Here is a 13,175-nt window from a genome sequence, read left to right as displayed (position 1 = left end):
GCAGAGTATTTCGAGCTAATTAAGTGAATTTTGTCGCCAGGATGAGACCCACACCAGTCGGCTAACGCTCAGGTAGCTCTTTTACTGCTAGGTGAACATGGACAGCAGGTGTCTTAAGGAAACACGTCCTAATGTTTCTACCCGTTCCGGGGATCGAACCACGGATTTCACTGTGTGAGCTGAGTGCGCTAGCAATCGAGCTACGGGATTTCTTTGCCTACCACCCAGGTACCTACTTACCGTAAGATGAACAGGGACAAAAGGTGTAAGGAAACATGCCCAACATTTCACCTGTGCCGGGGATCGAACTACGGACATTATGTGTTTGATCAACGGGACACCCAAGTGTATTGAACTCTATTTCCCGGTGTCCTAAGAAAAAATGTTGCCCAAATCTACTGATTATCTACCATGACACCTATATCTGTTACAGTGTAGGCCAACTGGGAAGGAGGGAAGGGGGTGTTGCCGATTACGTGAAATTCTAATTCAACAAATATGGGGACCTAAGCCATCAGTTTCAGTAGGTTCGGAGATACTAATTGGAGCCTGGGGAAAACGTGCAACAGGCTTCCTGAAGGAACTGGGTTCTAGGGTCATCGATACCAAAAGAGACTCAGGGGCTGCCGCCTTCCTGTTCCAGCGTCTCAAGTGTGGCCATTCACAGAGATAATGCCTATTGTATTCTCGGCCCCCGCTCGTCTTCTGGACACTTAATTTATTTAAAACTTTATTGTGCATGTGTGTCAAGGTGTTACTGTAAAAACTGTACAAGTCAATGATCATTCCGCAGAGGCCAGCTGGTCGTTATCTGATAGCAGATCAATAGATTCCACCACACTTAGCCACCTGTCAGTAGCGGCTGTGAGGTGGATAGTAGCACCTGTGTGAAGTTGGTGTTACTCCAAGTGTTTGCTGCAAACACGCTATGTTTGTGAAGACTACAGAAGGACCGACGAGGCAGGACGTGGAGATGACTCAACAGATGATGCTGTCGTTGAGGGAGGAGATGGTAAGTGGTACTGTGTATTCAAGAACGAGCTGTTGAAAAAAGTTTCTGAATGTGTAATGGTGGTGCGTTATGGGGAAAACTAAAAATGGTTAGTTGCGTATGTTAGGGCAACATCTGGAGACATATTGGCGTACTGCTGACAGTGTAGAAAAGATAACGTTGTAGAACAAACCTCTTTATCGGGACAACATTTCGCTCTGTGTAGATCTTGAAAAAGAAATGGAAAAGATACTTGTTTGTTTATGACAATACAGCGTGTTTACCTGGAGAGAGTTCCGGGGGTCAACGCCCCCGCGGCCCGGTCTGTGACCAGGCCTCCTGGTGGATCAGAGCCTGATCAACCAGGCTGTTGCTGCTGGCTGCACGCAAACCAACGTACGAGCCACAGCCCGGCTGGTCAGGAACCGACTTTAGGTGATTGTCCAGTGCCAGCTTGAAGACTGCCAGGGGTCTGTTGGTAATCCCCCTTATGTATGCTGGGAGGCAGTTGAACAGTCTCGGGCCCCTGACACTTATTGTATGGTCTCTTAACGTGCTAGTGACACCCCTGCTTTTCATTGGGGGGATGTTGCATCGTCTGCCAAGTCTTTTGCTTTCGTAGTGAGTGATTTTCGTGTGCAAGTTCGGTACTAGTCCAGTGTGTATAAGCTAGGATCCGTAGGTTAAGTAAACCCAGACTAGGATTTCTATAGTCTGCTTATTATATATACACTAATCGTAGCTTATCTGCTACATATACAGTACATTAGAGCTCTGTTGCAAACCCAGTACATATACGCTAAAGACCTATAGTTTACCTACTACATATATACCCTAGATTCCTGTATCTTATCCAGTACACACACATACTTGAGCCCTGTAATCTACTCAGTACGTATACACAAAATAGCTCCGGTACAATACATATGTACACCAGTGCTCTGTTAGGCAATGCATACCTCGAGAGAAATACTTATTTCTGTCCTCTCCCGTGAAGGTCAGTAGACAAGGAACTGAAGTGAAGAGAATGGCTGAGAGACAAGTGGCTCTGCAGGTGGCAAGCATCCGAGAGCGTCTGGAGTGGTTCCTTCCCTTCTACGCCTCCTCCGTCGTCTTCCTGGGTGCAGGGTACCGCTCCACAAAGTCCATAATAGTCTTCTATCCCCTCATCCCTATGACGTTCGCCTTCTGCTACCAGCTCGACCTAGCCTATGGCAACAAAACCAATAGAATTAAAGGTAAATAGGATACATATGACGTATTATTTTATCAAATTATGACTTTATATTTATAAAGCTCTGTAAAGAGTGAGATGTATACTTAATTTTAAAAACTTGCTTCGCAATGTTCCTTTTCTTAACGTAAATTATTGATTCGTTTAGACGGAAATAACATTATTTTTCCCTTTCTGAGAATTAAAAAGTATAATGAACACACACATTCATCATCAAAGTATTGTTAGTATTATCAATACTAACCATCTAAGAAGATTGTCTTGATGATGGTGAAGGGCTTTTGATTCAAGGAATTGGAGGTATTTCCCCGCTTTTTGGATTAAACCCTTATTACCTTCCATTCATCACAAACTCTTGAGTGACTTCGAGGCCTGGTCATGGACGGGGCCGCGGGGACATTGACCCCTGGAACACCCTCCAGGTATACTCCAGGGATCTCCACGGGCTGAGCGTTTTCCCATAAATATACTAATAGAAAGCAGTCATACTTAAATGTACTGAGACAGTACAGAACCTTCACTCTATCCAAGGCTTCGAAGAACTGTAATCAAAAGTCACACACTGCCGCCTTGATAAAAATGGTAAGACTTGGAGGAATATTAAAATTATTTTTTTTTATTACGGGACTAAATAACAGCTCTCCTGATTACAAGGCCGCCTAATGGCCTCGGAGAAATGCTCACTCTTTCTTTCAGGGCAGGCGACATATCCGAGATTATCAATAATTTAGTTTATTGAACGCACAGAATCAATAAGATATCTAAACGATTTGGAGCACCTCTCAGCGCTCCTGGTATGTATGTTAATAAGTTCTGGTACAGAGAGAGACCTGACATATTTATGGAGAATATTTGAAAGTAAGGACAATAATTTACACATTGTGATGAATACTTACTTGTGGGAGAAACAAGAGTGAGTGTAGAATAAACCCAATGACGAGTGAGAGTGCCTTTAATCAAGGTTACAGAACAATGTACTCACCTAATTGTGGTTGCAGGGGTCGAGATTCAGCTCCTGGCCCCGCCTCTTCACTGACCGCTACTGGGTCCTCCCTCTCCTTGCTCCAAGAGCTTTATTATACCTCGTCTTAAAACTATGTATGGTTCCTGCCTCCACTACATCACTTGCCAGACTATTCCACTTCCTAACAACTCTGTGGATGAAGAAATACTTCTAACATCCCTTTGATTCATCTGAGTCTTCAGCTTCTAATTGTGACCCCTTGTTTCTGTGTTCCATCTCTGGAACATCCTGTCTCTGTCATTCTTGTCTATTCCACGCAGCATTTTGTATGTCGTTATCATGTCTCCCCTGGCCCTCCTGTCCTCCAGTGTCGTCAGACTGATTTCTCTTAATCTTTCTTCATAGGACATTCCCCTTAGCTCTGGAACCAGCCTTGTTGCAAACCTTTGCACTTTCTATAATTTCGTGTTTGACCAGGTGAGGGTTCCAAACTGGTGCTGCGTACTCCAGTAACATCCACGGTCCAAGACCCTTCAACCCTCTACCAGGAGGTACAAGAAATGTTACCGGAACAAATATATTAGATAGTATTTTACTGTTGTTGTTAGTATGAAGAGTCACTGCAAGTTTCATAACTTATAATACATCCCTCATTCTATAGATATCGCCGAGCAGATTATAACGAAGGAAGCTCACCTGATCCACGTACCTGTCTGGCACTACAGCAGGCGGAACCAAGACAAACGAACACCAAATGACAGCACACACACAACAGCCAAGGATGTCACTCACACCTACAACCAATGTTAGCACACTACAACCAGCAGTGCCACTCGCACCTACAATGGTTAGCACGCTACAACCAGTGGTGGCACACACTACAACCAACACTACAAGAGTATTACAGGACGTCCAAGGGAAGGGGACGAAACAGCTATGGAAAAGGGTAACGTGTGTGTGTGTACCCACCTATTTGTGGTTGCAGGGGTCGATTCACAGCTTGTTACCATTTTGTCCTAGGCACATGTCGATTAGACACTAGGCCTGTTGTACATGAGTACGTGTGTGTGTGTGTGTGTGTGTGTGTGTGTGTGTGTGTGTGTGTGTGCGTGTGTGTGGGGAGGCGTGTGTGTGTGCGCGGGCGCGGGGCACCACGCCTGATGCAGCTCCTCCCTGCCACCGCCCCCACAGTATTGACGCTGCCGTAGCACCACACATCCTGCCGTCTTCCCTCAGCTGTTCCCATACAGCCCCGCCCCGTGTACCTCTCCCACACCTCAGATAAAACAACACATTCTGTTTTTCGCGCAAGTGATTGAGTGTGCATGCGAGCACCTGGCCCCCACACGCGACCAACCAGGAAGGATACCTCCAGAGAACCAGGAGGGGGGATCACCTCCAGATAGATATCTACAAACACTTCTTACGCAGGAACCCAAATCCCGTCAAGCAGACGCCTTTCCTTTTGGGCTCGCAGGTAAAACTGTTGGAAGCATCTGTGGAGAATGTGTGTGTATATGTAAGAGGAGGGAAAAAAGGGTTAATATCAAGCAATATTAATGATGAAAGGTTCCGTGAGATGAGGCCATCCCTCAGTGGTCACCTTGGCAGTGAGATAAGATTGTGTGCGACGTACGAGCAGCAGGGTGGCTGAAGACAGGTAATGTTTACCAAAGGGAGAGAGTCTTAAAAAAATCTTTGTATTCTCAATAAATCTTTGGAGTGTACTCTCCGTACGTACAGTGAAGCGTGTGTGTATGGATATAAATTCTAGTGAACACAGATGCAATACATGATTAGGAATACAAGATGATCTCTGAAAAAACTTAAATAGTAATATGTGAACCTATCGGAATGATCAGCAGGACGCCCATCAGAGTTACTGTAAGGTGAACCCGTCAGAATAATTAACACCTTGAATATTTGGTGCCGAGGCAACAGGATGCTGTGGCACTGTAGTGCGTGATCAAAGAGAGACAGTCTGGCACCTTGAAAGGAGGAACACAAGTCATTTGCATGCAACACTGCGTCATTATGACTATTTTCAATAAGAGAGGGATGGGAAAGAACGCTAAAGCCATAAGTCATAAAGTACCTGAGGAATGGGAAGAAAAGGAAAGGCATTTCCAAGGAAAGGAAGGGTATCCGATTCTGTGAATGACGGCTCTCACGAGACAATATTTATCAGTACTACACTTATTGCAAACGATAATAAGTACTACAACTGTTGCAAGAGATAGCAATTGCTACAACTATTGGAAGAGATAGCAACTGCTAAATATTGTAAGAGATAGCAGTTGCTACAACTATTGCAAAAGATAGTAAGTACAACTATTGCAAGAGATAGTAAGTGCTATAGCTATTGCAAGACTGTTTTACAATCTTAAAATAAAAACAAATATAAATGAAAGTAATAAAGACAATAGACCACGAACACAATACTGCTCTTGTAGCTATATATATGTATTTATTAATAGATAATTACTAACATAAATTACTAATAGAAATTACTAATAGGTAATTGCTAATAGAAATTACTAATAAAAATTACCATTAAAATTAGTTAATAGGTAATTACAAATAAATAATTATATTCATGTCACCTGCAAATTTCCTTGTATATATATTTTTAAGCAACAAATCCGTCTAAGGGGGCGTCCTTCCTCTTTCTTGGATCAAACCTGATTACCTGCCAGTCCCCAGGCGCTGTGTGACCCCTATGCGTTTAGCGCTTCCCCGTGATCAGAGGAGTGACAGCATGTTGCAGGACTGGACGTTGGCCTCTTGCCAGCCTCCCCTGACAAGTGTCATTATTGCAGCCGTACCTGGAGACAAGTATACCTGGAGACAAGTATACCTGGAGACCGGTATACCTGGAGACCGGTATACCTGGAGGGTGTTCCGGGGATCAACGCCCCCGCGTTCCAGTCATTGACCAGGCCTCCCGGTGAATCAGTACGTGATCAACCAGGCTGTTACTGTGGCCTCACGTAGTCCAACGTACGAACCAAAACTTTAATAATCTCCCATCATACATAAGAGGGGGGATTACTAACAGTCCCCAAATTGTCTTCAAGGAGCTTGATAGGGTCCTGAAGTCACTTTCAGATCAGCCAGGCTGTGGTTCGTTAGCCCGTCCTCGCAACTACAGATGGCATGGCACTGTTATAAAAACAGTCACATGGAGAGAACAGATAAACGGGCAGTGACTGCCCGTTTTCTGTTCGCGCGGCAGAATATTTTATCGTCTTTTAGCTTATATTTATAGTTTCTGTTTGTAACCTAACTAGGGCCGGATTAAGAAGTCTCCGGGCCCTAGGCTATTCAGATTGGCGGGGCCCCTTTGAGTTACGGGTAAGCGAAGCGACCCCTTCCAGCTTGGGGGTGGAGGGGGGGATGTCGGTGTGAGCCTGTTTAAGGTCTAATTAAATACATTCTGGCTATTTAGATTAAATTTAATAGGGAAAGTACATCAAGACAACCAAAACCATTTACCAACAGCCATTATAACTATCTTGTTAAATCATGCATTTTAAAGAGAATAAACTCAAGACAGCATAGTATTACTAGATTAGGCTATTAAAGTAGCGACATCATGTACCTATTATATTCAGCATAACCACTACAGCACTATTATTCCCTTTATAAATCACTGACCATTATTGTTATCATTGCATCATGCATAAGACTGTCAAATCATATAAACTCAAGAAAGTAAAGAATTGTTTATATTCACAGGCACTTCTTAAATAAACTTTTTTCTGGATTTCATATTGGCAAAAATCATCAATTATATTCTGAAAATCAATATTTCTTGTTAGATCAGACTCAATGGTCAACAAGGCTAGGTTACACAATTTGTCTTGGCTCATTGTTGAACGGAGCTGGTTTTTCACTCTTTTCAAAACAGAAAATGAACGTTCTCCTTCACAGTTAGTAGCTGGAAGTGTTAGGTAAAGGCGATACACTATGTCAACATTAGGGAAGGTTTCTGAGATACCTGCATTTCTTAAATGTTTCAAAGTAGCTGAGGGCGCACATTTTTCAGGTGGAGCTTTAATCTGATTCATATACCCAGAAAAATGAACTATTTCTTCAACAAATGTGTCCTGAACATCTGCTGAAAGGTGTTGTTGCAACTTTAATGCAGCTTCTCTCAATTCTGCATCTGGCATAGTAGTAATTTTGAACAGAAATCCAAACTTGTCATTGAGATTCTGGTAGATTTCTTTTCTTTTCACCAATTCTGTAATCAGTGAATCCAGAATGACGAAGTATGTAGCTGTCTTACATTTCTTCAGTTAATTTGTCACAGTACAAGTCTAGATAACGTGTAATTACTACAGAAAATTGGAGAGGAATCTCCCATACTCACCCATTAGCGGGAAAACACAGCTGTTCTGATGTTGAGTGTTGAGTGTTGCCATCTATGGTTAGGTTTATTTATTTTTATTTTATTTTATTTCATTATTTATTTTTGTTTTGATTAATTTTTAAAAATCAATTTTACTCTCCAAACACTTGAACTTTTTAGGTAGGGACCCCTTTGCACTTGCACCATGTGCACAGTCTTGGATGGGCCCCTGAACCCCTTGGACTGCGGGGCCCCCAAATGCGCGGGGCCCTAGGCAAATGCCTAGTTTGCCTATGTGGTAATCCGGCCCTGATACCTAACCCCAGCCTAAATTAGAAATGGGCTTTTAACTCTGTGTGAGTGTGACATAGTTGTTAAGAGGACTGGCTAGGTCCCTACTTTAAATTGCGTGCTGCCAGCAGTAACAAGCTGGTTGTTCAGGCATTGATCCACCAGGCCTGGTCATGGACTAGACCGCTGGGGCGTTTGACCCCTCGGAACACCCTTTAAATAGACAGGTGTGGCTTGCCTACCTTGCCAGGTGTGGCTTGCCTACCTTGACAAGTGTGACTTGCCTACCTTGACAGGTGTGGCTTGCCTACCTTGACAATTGTGGCTTGCCTACCTTGACAAGTGTGGCTTGCCTACCCTGACTGGTGTGGTTTGCTACCTTGACAGGTGTGGCTTGCCTACCTTGACAAGTGTGGCTTGCCTACCTTGACAGGTGTGGCTTGCCTACCTTGACAGGTGTGCCGTGCCTACCTTGACAGGTGTGCCGTGCCTACCTTGACAAGTGTGGCTTGCCTACCCTGACAGGCGTGGCTTGCCTACCTTGACAGGTGTGGCTTGCCTACCTTGACAGGTGTGGCTTATCTCCACATAATCACAGGGGGAAGTGTTAAACGCTTATGGGTCATACCAAGCCTGGTTAGGTTTCTGAATTCATGGAAGGGTATTGTAGCTGCAAATCCTCGCCGGCTTACCGGTGCTGGGGTGTCAGTGGTTAAGCCACAACTGGCTTACCGTCGTTATAACCCCGTGGTTAAACAACAACCGGGTTACCAGTGTTACATACCCATGGTTAAGCCACCACTGGCTTACCAGAACTCAGTGGTCGTGTCTTTCAGTCTGACATAACTCGCGTTTTAACCCTGACAGCCACATTATAACATGTCTAAGCTATTTTAATGTAATTTTTTGTTATATTTAGTAAATAAAAGTCATCATGACGCTGCAGTCAGCTCTTTTTTTCTAGTGTGATTTCTTTTTTTGAGAGTGAAAGCCTAGCCAAAATTTGAATAGGTCTATTGTGGATACCAAAAAAAAAAAAAAAAAAAATCCAACGCATTTACCAAAAAGAAAAAAAAATCCCACCATATACAGGACTGAGTGTTTCATATTTGCTCGAAGATTTTATAATTTATGTTCATTATCGTTTTATTTCATTGTATTCCATTTTTTTAACAATTTTTTATTTAGGTGAAAAGAGTTGATTTTTGTTTGGAATTATTTCTCCTCTTGTGATTGTATTTACACGAATGTATAAAAAAGTGGGAACTAAGTTACGGAAACGTTTCACTCAGCGGGATTAAGAAGGTAAGGATATATACGCACAGGTGTGTGTACTCACCTAATTGTGGTTGCAGGGGTCGAGACTCAGCTCCTGGCCCCGCCTCTTCACTGATCGCTACTGGATCCTCTCTCTCTCTGCTTCCTGAGCTTTGTCATACCTCTTCTTAAAACTATGTATGGTTCCTGCCTCCACTACTTCACTTGCTAGGCTATTCCACTTGCTGACAACTCTATGACTGAAGAAATACTTCCTAACGTCCCTGTGACTCGTCTGAGTCTTCAGCTTCCAGTTGTGACCCCTTGTCCCTGTGTCCCCTCTGGAACATCCTATCTCTGTCCACCTTGTCTATTCCCCGCAGTATCTTGTATGTCGTTATCATGTCTCCCGTGACCCTTCTGTCCTCCAGTGTCGTCAGTCCGATTTCCCTTAACCTTTCCTCGTACGACATTCCCTTGAGCTCTGGGACTAGCCTTGTTGCAAACTTTTGTACTTTCTCTAACTTCTTGACGTGCTTGACCAGGTGTGGGTTCCAGACTGGTGCTGCATACTCCAGTATGGGCCTAACATACACAGTGTACAGTGTCTTGAACGATTCCTTATTAAGGTATCGGAACGCTATTCTCAGGTTTGCCAGGCGCCCGTATGCTGCAGCGGTTATTTGGTTGATGTGTGCCTCCGGTGATGTGCTCGGTGTTATGGTCACCCCAAGGTCTTTCTCCCTGAGTGAAGTCTGTAGTCTTTGTCCACCTAGCCTATACTCTGTCTGCGTTCTTCTTTGCCCCTCCCCAATCTTCATGACTTTGCATTTGGCTGGATTGAATTCGAGAAGCCAGTTACTGGACCACATGTCCAGCCTCTCCAGGTCTCTTTGCAGTCCTGCCTCATCCTCGTCCGATTTAATTCTTCTCATCAACTTCACGTCATCTGCGAACAGGGACACTTCAGAGTCTATTCCTTCCATCATGTCGTTCACATATATCAAAAATAGCACTGGTCCTAGAACTGACCCCTGTGGGACCCCGCTCGTAACAGGCGCCCACTGTGATACCTCTTCACGTACCATGACTCGTTGCTGCCTCCCTGTCAGGTATTCCCTTATCCATTGCAGTGCCCTTCCTTTTACGTGTGCGTGTGTGTGTGTGTGCGTGCGTGCGTGTGTGTGTGTGTGTGGGTGCGTGTGTGTGTGTGTGTGTGTGTGTCAGCGTATATACACCTAGGGGTGTGTAATTAGCGTATATATGCTGATAGTTGAGTTTAATCAATATTTTAGGTATTAAACTATTCTTGACTGTTGGTGTACAGGTGACATGCAGCCTTACTGATCCTCGTGTAGTCGATAGGTTTTAAACTAGTAAATAACCGACCACCAGGGGGCTTTATTGATCCGCTGGAGTGGTATCTGGCGGGCAAGACGTCTTTTCAGTAAAGTTAGATCATGTACACGTGTTTGTTTCTATAACTTTATGTAAGTACACACACACACACACACTGTACACTGTGTATGTTAGGCCTATACTGGAGTATGCAGCACCAGTCTGGAACCCTCACCTGGTCAAGCACGTCAAGAAGTTAGAGAAAGTACAAAGGTTTGCAACAAGGCTAGTCCCAGAGCTCAGGGGAATGTCGTACGAGGAAAGGTTGAGGGAAATAGGACTGACGACACTGGAGGACAGAAGGGTCAGGGGAGACATGATAACGACATACAAGATACTGCGGGGAATAGACAAGGTGGACAGAGATAGGATGTTCCAGAGATGGGACACAGGGACAAGGGGTCACAACTGGAAGCTGAAGACTCAGACGAGTCACAGGGACGTTAGGAAGTATTTCTTCAGTCATAGAGTTGTCAGGAAGTGGAATAGCCTAGCAAGTGAAGTAGTGGAGGCAGGAACCATACATAGTTTTAAGAAGAGGTATGACAAAGCTCAGGAAGCAGAGAGGGAGAGGACCCAGTAGCGATCAGTGAAGAGGCGGGGCCAGGAGCTGAGTCTCGACCCCTGCAACCACAATTAGGCGAGTACAATTAGGTGAGTACACACACACACACACACACACACACACACACACACACACACACACACACACACACACACACACACACACACACACACACACACACATACACACATACACACACACACACACACATACACACACACATACACACACAGCACGGATTCACGGAAGGCAAATCCTGTGTCACAAACCTTCTGGAGTTTTATGATAAAATAACAAGAAGTAAGACAAGAGAGAGAGGGGTGGGTTGATTGCATCTTCTTGGACTGCAAGAAGGCCTTTGACACAGTTCCTCACAAGAGATTAGTGCAGAAGCTAGAGCATCAGGCGCATATAACAGGAAGGGCACTGCAATGGATCAGAGAATACCTGACAGGGAGGCAACAACGAGTCATGGTACGTAATGATGTATCACAGTGGGCACCTGTGACGAGCGGGGTCCCACAGGGGTCGGTCCTAGGACCAGTGCTATTTTTGGTATATGTGAACGACATGACGGAAGGGTTAGACTCAGAAGTGTCCCTGTTTGCAGATGATGTGAAGTTAATGAGGAGAATTAAATCTGATGAGGACCAGGCAGGACTTCAAAGAGACCTGGACAGACTGGACACCTGGTCCAGCAAATGGCTTCTCGAATTTAATCCTGCCAAATGCAAAGTCATGAAGATGGGGGAGGGGCACAGAAGACCACAGACAGAGTATAGGCTAGGTGGCCAAAGACTGCAAACCTCACTCAAGGAGAAAGATCTTGGGGTGAGTATAACACCGAGCATGTCTCCGGAAGCACACATCAATCAGATAACTGCTGCAGCATATGGGCGCCTGGCAAACCTGAGAACAGCATTCCGATACCTTAGTAAGGAATCATTCAAGACACTGTACACCGTGTATGTCAGGCCCATACTGGAGTATGCAGCACCTGTTTGGAACCCGCACTTAATAAAGCACGTCAAGAAACTAGAGAAAGTACAAAGGTTTGCGACAAGGTTAGTTCCAGAGCTAAGGGGAATGTCCTATGAAGAAAGATTAAGGGAAATCGGCCTGACCACACTGGAGGACAGGAGGGTCAGGGGAGACATGATAACGACATATAAAATACTGCGTGGAATAGACAAGGTGGACAAAGACAGGATGTTCCAGGGAGGGGACACAGAAACAAGAGGCCACAATTGGAAGTTGAAGACACAAATGAGTCAGAGAGATAGTAGGAAGTATTTCTTCAGTCATAGAGTTGTAAGGCAGTGGAATAGCCTAGAAAATGACGTAGTGGAGGCAGGAACCATACACAGTTTTAAGACGAGGTTTGATAAAGCTCATGGAGCAGGGAGAGAGAGGACCTAGTAGCAATCAGTGAAGAGGCGGGGCCAGGAGCTATGACTCGACCCCTGCAACCACAAATAGGTGAGTACAAATAGGTGAGTACACACTTAGAAACAAGGTCAGCTTTTTTTTTTTTTTTGTTTTGTTTTTAGAAAACAGAATTATTCCATTCATTCTTAACGTGGTTAATGACTGGTAATTATGTATTCAGAAAGTGACTTATATTTCAGTGCCTGATGGACGCTGCCGTCTTATTTGCTATCAGCCAGACTGGTGACACTTGTGCCAGCCAGGCTGGTAGCACTAGTGCCAGCCAGGCTGGTAGCACTAGTGCCAGCCAGGCTGGTAGCACTAGTGCCAGCCAGGCTGGTAGCACTAGTGCCAGCCAGGCTGGTAGCACTAGTGCCAGCCAGGCTGGTAGCACTAGTGCCAGCCAGGCTGGTGGTAGCACTAGTGCCAGCCAGGCTGGTGGTAGCACTAGTGCCAGCCAGGCTGGTAGTAGCACTAGTGCCAGCCAGGCTGGTAGTAGCACTAGTGCCAGCCAGGCTGGTGGTAGCACTAGTGCCAGCCAGGCTGGTAGTAGCACTAGTGCCAGCCAGGCTGGTAGCACAATGCCAGCCAGGCTGGTGACTTCAAGTTTAAAAAAAAAGTTCTCGTGATAGATTCCCTGTTTAAGAGATGTCGCATTGCTGTGGTCTCCCACGCTTGCATGTTGCGTGTAGC

General features: G+C 44.9%; 1 protein-coding gene across 6 annotated transcripts in view; it reads left to right on the top strand.

Moving 5' to 3' along the window:
* Nucleotides 1-4,162: 4,162 nt before the first annotated feature.
* Nucleotides 4,163-13,175, top strand: part of LOC128693265 (galactosylceramide sulfotransferase) — a 32,533-nt gene continuing 23,520 nt past the window's right edge. For 2 of the 6 annotated variants that reach the window (XM_053782835.2, XM_053782833.2), the window contains exon 1: nt 4,163-4,666. The gene's annotated coding sequence lies outside the window, so the exon portion shown is untranslated. The other 4 variants (XM_053782834.2, XM_053782830.2, XM_053782832.1 and 1 more) reach the window with 3 other exon arrangements.

This window comes from Cherax quadricarinatus, chromosome 28 (assembly GCF_038502225.1).
Source record: "Cherax quadricarinatus isolate ZL_2023a chromosome 28, ASM3850222v1, whole genome shotgun sequence".
In the NCBI taxonomy this organism is placed as follows: domain Eukaryota; kingdom Metazoa; phylum Arthropoda; class Malacostraca; order Decapoda; family Parastacidae; genus Cherax; species Cherax quadricarinatus.
Note: the sequence above shows the minus strand (reverse complement) of the source record. Positions and strands in the feature narration are given on the sequence as shown.